Source organism: Podarcis gaigeae (genome assembly GCF_964106915.1).
Source record: "Podarcis gaigeae genome assembly, chromosome: 4".
Classification (NCBI taxonomy): domain Eukaryota; kingdom Metazoa; phylum Chordata; class Lepidosauria; order Squamata; family Lacertidae; genus Podarcis; species Podarcis gaigeae.
This window is the reverse complement of record NC_139677.1, coordinates 87,704,661-87,710,862: the sequence shown is the minus strand read 5'-3', so window position 1 is coordinate 87,710,862 and position 6,202 is coordinate 87,704,661.

The window sequence follows — 6,202 nt, the reverse complement described above, 5'->3', positions numbered from 1 at the left end:
TTGCAGATCGGAAGGTCAGCGGTTCGAATCCCCGCGACGGGGTGAGCTCCCGTTGTTCGGTCCATGCTCCTGCCAACCTAGCAGTTCAAAAAACATGTCAAAGTGCAAGTAGATAAATAGGTACCACTCCGGCGGGAAGGTAAACGGCGTTTCTGTGCGCTGCTCTGGTTCGCCAGAAGTGGCTTAGTCATGCTGGCCCCATGACCCAGAAGCTGTACGCCAGCTCCCTTGGCCAGTAAAGCGAGATGAGCGCCGCAACCCCAGAGTCGGCCACGACTGGACCTAATGGTCAGGGGTCCCTTTATCTTTACCTGAGACAGGGACAGAGACATAATACTACGAGAGAAATCTGCTGCATCCTAAGCTACTCATCTCAGCAGATCTTGCCATAGGATTGCCCTTTATGCTCCAAATTCAGGAGTCGCTCAGGTACAAGAATGGAGGAGAGGTTTTATGGAGGAAAAAGTTATTGATGGCTATTGTCCACTATGGCTATTCTCTTGGAGGGAACAATGCTTCTGAATACCAGTTGCTGGGAAACACAGAGGGGCAAAGTGCTCTTGTGCCCAAATCCTGCTTGCCGGTTTCCATAGGGCAACTGTTCAGCCACTGTGGGAACAGGGTACTGGACCAGATGGGCCACTGACCTGACCCAGCAGTTTCTTCTTATGTTCAATTTTAAAACTTGGCAAACCAATGTTTACCTTGCAGATGGATTAAGCTCAGTTTGCCTTGCTGCGTAACTTTATGACCACTGATCCACAGCAATTGTTGTTATGCAATTTCATTCACCATATAGATGAAGCATTTCTGAATCCTTCTGCTGTGCTGAAGAATTCCACAAAACAATGGGTATATCCAGAATCACTGTTCACTATGTCTGTTTGTGGACCACTTCGGCAGCGTTGGCTTGTTTCCTCCAGGTAAGAATCTGACCCATTGCTTCTTTCAGAGACTTGCATAGCCCACAAAGACTTTCAGAGACCTATAAGATTTATGTTTATTTGGTTCTATGTTTTCAAGAGTGGATATTCTGTGACTTTCAGAGATTTAGAAGAATTTATTTGGTTTTGCAGAGGGATGCGGGTGTGCTGTGGGTTAAACCACAGAGCCTAGGACTTGCCGAACAGAAGATTGGTGGTTCGAATCCCCACGATGGGGTGAGCTCCCGTTGCTTGGTCCCTGCTCCTGCCAACCTAGCAGTTCGAAAGCACGTCAAAGTGCAAGTAGATAAATAGGTACCGCTGTGGCGGGAAGGTGTACACCAGCTCCCTCGACCAATAAAGCGAGATGAGCGCCGTAACCCCAGAGTTGGTCACGACTGCACCTAATGGTCAGGGGTCCCTTTACCTTTACCTATTTGGTTTTGCAGAGAGTGCATATTTCATATATTTCATATTGTTCAATGTATAGATTATATAAATAGTTTATATTGACATCGCATTGTTGCACTTGGTCATCGTGTTGCCTTCGGATATTACCAATTTTAAAACTTGGCAAACCAATGTTTACCATGCTGATGAATTAAGCTCAGTCTGCCTTGCTGCGATTGCGGCGACTTAACTCCAAATGTACAAACCTGAACCATTATGCTGCCCGTAGACAATCGAACTCTGTACATTAAACTACAAGGTAATTTTTAATAGCATACAGATAAAATCAGCAGGCTTTGAAAACCAGGGTGCATGACTAAGGCTGCGATCCAGTCCCCAGCCAGAGACTGGTGGAGTTTAGCAAGTGACAGAGCCATTACTTTATCAGCAGCCTTGCCACTCATTCCGGCTGAGGCAGAAGGCAGGAGCTGGCAAATTATTGTGCCCGCCTAGGGCTGGCTGATTCCCCTCCTCTGTCCTGGGATGGCCGGTATGGGGACTTTTCATGGGCTGCCACTAACAAGGATCCTATCCACCTGCATGTTTGGCAGGTGGAGAAGTGAATTCTGTGCTGCACCAATGGAGGGCAGTAAAGGAGAAATGATATGTCTGGAGAGACCTTCTGAAAGAAAGAAAGGTTTTAGCAGGCATCTAACGATGCCTGCCTGCCCTTTTTGTGGTTGTTCATGGTGTGGCTGTTGTTACAGCACATCTTCTGGTTGCAAGTTAACTAAGAAGTGGAAAGTGACACCTAGTGTTGGCTTGGAGGCTTTCCCTTTACTATCAACCATCTATAGGAAGTTTATTTAATGCTCCCCTGCACTCCAGGAGCCACAAACAAAGACCCACTGTTATGTCCAAGATTAAATCGCTCAACTCTAATTAGTATAATGCACGCCTCACAAATAGATGCACTAGGCAGTAAAATGGGGGGTGAGGAAAGGAAGGGGTGGGGGACCCCAAGGAAGGGAGGAGGCACTGAAATATGCAGGAAAATCCTGCTTTTTAAAATCCTCATCTCCTGCAATACCTGCAAAACATGTTGGGTGTCGGATTGTGGTGTGTGTGCGCATGTGTGCTGCCCTCAGATTGCTGGTAAATGTGAGAGGAGGGAATACAGTGGTACCTCAGGTTACATACGCTTCAGGTTACATACGCTTCAGGTTACAGACTCCGCTAACCCAGAAATAGTACCTCGGGTTAAGAACTTTGCTTCAGGATGAGAACAGAAATCGAGGCCCCATTAGCTAAAGTGGTGCTTCAGGTTAAGAACAGTTTCAGGTTGAGAACGGACCTCCAGAACGAATTAAGTTCTTAACCTGAGGTACCACTGTACTGGCATTAGCTCAATGGTAGAACATCTGCTTTGCATGCAGAAGGTCACAGGTTCCGTACCCCAAATCTCGACGTAGGATTAGGCATGCTCCTGTCTGAACCCTGGAGAGCCCCTGGCAGGTTAGGTAATACTGACCTGGATGGACTGAGTATGAGGCAGCTTTCTATGCTCCTGACACAGAAATGGGGAGCCCTCACTCAGCTCTGACACTTTTGCCAGCCGCACCCTGAATTGTCTGGCAAGGTCCCTCCCCCACACACCCAAAGCATACACACAACTTAATGTGCAGAGAGCAATGGCAGACTCGGTGGCTTTGGTAGTTTATTCAGGTGCAAAGGATGCAGGAGTGCCTGAGCTTTCTGTACTTGTGTGTTAGGAGTAGAACAGGCAGCTCTTGAAACCCTACAGCCTGGGAACCTATTGAGCAAAGAGACCAGAGGGTGGAGCTCAGAACAAGCCAGAAGCAAAGGCTTTTGGTCCTGTTTTTGGGCGCCTACAAGAAAAACCAAACATTTTGAGTGTGTGTGATGGCGCCCAGTGCAAAATTAATAGCTGGGAGGTGAGATCCAACCTTGCCCCTTGCTTTTCTGGTATCTCCCCCATCCCAAGCGAAAAGGTCTGGACAGTCATGGCTATGGGGAGGGCATGAGTGCTAACTGTGTGGTATAGAGGTTAAAGTGTCAGACTATGAGCTAGGAGGGTTCAGCCACAAAGCTCACAGAGTAACCTCGGGGCAGACACATCCTCTTAGAGCAGGCATGGCCAAACTTGGCCCTCCAGCTGTTTTGGGACTACAGTTCCCATCATCCCTGACCACTGGTCCTGTTAGCTAGGGAGGATGGGAGTTGTAGTCCCAAAACAGCTGGAGGGCCAAGTTTGGCAATGCCTGTCTTACCTACCTCATAGAGTTATTGTGAGGCAAAAATAGGGAGGGGGAGAATCGTGGACACCTTCTTGAGCTCCTTGAAGGTTGTGTAGGATATAAATGTAGAAATGAATGAATGGAATTAAAACATGACTCCTTCACACAGTCTAGGCCCTTTGGGTGGCATGAATGTTTGCAAGTGTACTTCAAACCAGGAGCTGAAAACTGAGAAAAGTTTGCAGAAATGTGGGCCCCTTTTTGTATTATGTGGCCAGTCTGAGAGGTGCAATGCAACCTCCACTTTTCCAGAAATCTTTTGGATTAGATCTATTACTGAGACACCTCCCTGGATAAGCAGCCCCTTATGGCCGTTGCTAAGGGGATAGATATTGTGTGTTTGCGATTTTTCTCTTTTAACATGTTGTGAATTGATGGGCACTGTATAGTTATTGTTGTGCTTACGCTAAAGTTCTTCTTAGAATTGTATATTGTATGATGCTGTGATGTTATGGATTTATAAAAAATGATTTTAGAAAAAGAAAAAGAAAATGGAGAAATGAAGACTGCGCATGGGAACAGTGAAATGGGCATCATTAGTTGCTGAGACATTGAGGAAGGGATTTGCCTATGAAAAGCTATATTGTGAAATTGTCTGCCCCAACAAATTTCTTTGTAAAGCACATATCTCCTCTTCCTTTCAAGAGCATATGGGGACAGCAGGAGGGAGAAATGTTATGACACAACCTTCTCTCTCTAAACTCTGAGAAAATAATGTTGTCATCAAAACTCTGACACCACATCCTTGGAATAAACCTCCTAGCAAAATAATATCCCTTCGTAACCACAACTGTCCTCGCAATGTCGTCAGCGGTTAAGATTCTAACTGAGAATGGGGCAAGAGAAATTGACCGTGAACAGCATGAGGTTAAAGGCAAAAAGAAATGTACTGCCACAAATGTACAGTACTGTGAGTTGTAGTTTGTTAAGGGTGCTGAGAGTTGCTAGGAGACCTCCTGTTCTTCTCACATAGCTACAGTTCCTAGAGTTCCCTCTGAAGAGGTATTGGTTGTTAAACCACTCTGAGAATTGTAGGGGAATTGCGAGTGTTTTATCTGTACGCTGCCCTGGAAGTCATGACTGAAGGGTATCTCCCCAATGGACAGGAGGCTGACAAAATGGACCACTTCCGCAGGGTAGCATCCCTGTGCACTGCATCTTTAAAACCATGGGTTAAAACCATCCTGGAGTTGGAAGCTCTGCCTTTGTCTATCGCATTTCAGGACTTCATCCTGAAAGCTGCCAAGTCTCTTTCACAAGCTGCCTGAGAGAATAGCAACATGACAGGAGCAGCCCACAATTCCTGGCCTGCTTCAAGATCTGTACTGGGAGGAAATGGTGCTTCTGTGGAGATCCACTCTTTATCGGGGCAAGACACCCAGAACCACCACTGGCATCAGTCAAGTGTTGATGCCCTCAGCTGCACTGTAAGAACTGTTATGTGTACCTGAGCTTGCCCTTCCCTTCTCCTGCCCATTCCCTTTTCCTTGTGTGCTGTGTCTTTTTGTATTTCGTAAGTGTCAGAGCTGCCTCTAGGTCCCAGCTCACAGAGGACCAACGCTAGGCTGTCGTAATGTACAAAAGTCTTTATTGAAGTTCAGTTTCCATTTCAAAGCCGCAGCGTGCAGCCCTACGTCTTAAACCCTAGATCGGCGAAGTCCCGTCTGAGTCTCCTCCCCTCTGACACCAGTTTAAGATCCTAGCCCTGCTCCACCTTTTCCGCTGCTCTCTCCTCCTCTGGGTCCTCCTGCCCGCTGGGGCATTGCCCTTTCTGGACTCTTCCGACGCTGAGTCGCTTAGCTCCTCCCCCTGCCTCCGGCGGGCTTTAGGACCCGGTTCCCAATCCCCATTCTCTGCTGTCCCGCGCTCCTGTACATTTGAACTTGCCTCTCGCGCCAACCCAGTGACCTTTCTCCTAACCGTTACACTACTTCTGTCACTGCTTCCCTCTTCCGTGATACTGGCTGGATCTGACCTCCCCTCCGTTGTCTGACTCTCTGATGGAGGCGTGGTCAGCCCTGCCTCGTCTTCTCTCCCTGGTGGGGAATGCACTGGCCCCGATACTTGGGACTCTTCCCCCCCCACTCTGCTCTGGTGGGGAAGCTGGTCCTGATTTCCAACTACTGCTCTGGGAGTCCCTGCTGCCCCCTTGCTCCTGGGGCGTTCCCCTTGGGAACCCCCTGCCCCTGGCCACTGGCGCCCCCTTCTGTGAATCTTCCGATTCGCTGGAGAGGCTCATGGAATCCCTCGGGCCACTGTCCTCTTCTCCTACGCTCCCCTCGGATTCTTCCCCTTCGCTCTCCATTTCCTCTCTTCCCTTTGCCTCTGCTCCTGAGCCCCTGACAGTAAGCTTGAGTCCAGGGACCATCTAAGTACTGATTTTTGGCAAGCCGCTTTGAGAGCCTGTTTGACTTAAGGGCAGGATGCAAATGCCACAAATAAACAAACAGAAAGTTGCTCGTTCACGTTGAGTTTTCGAGTAGTATAATTCTACAGGGCCAGTTTTTTGATCAGCACGTAACTGGAATGTTGCCTGCTTCTTCTGTCATCTTTTATGAACTGTAATGTCCC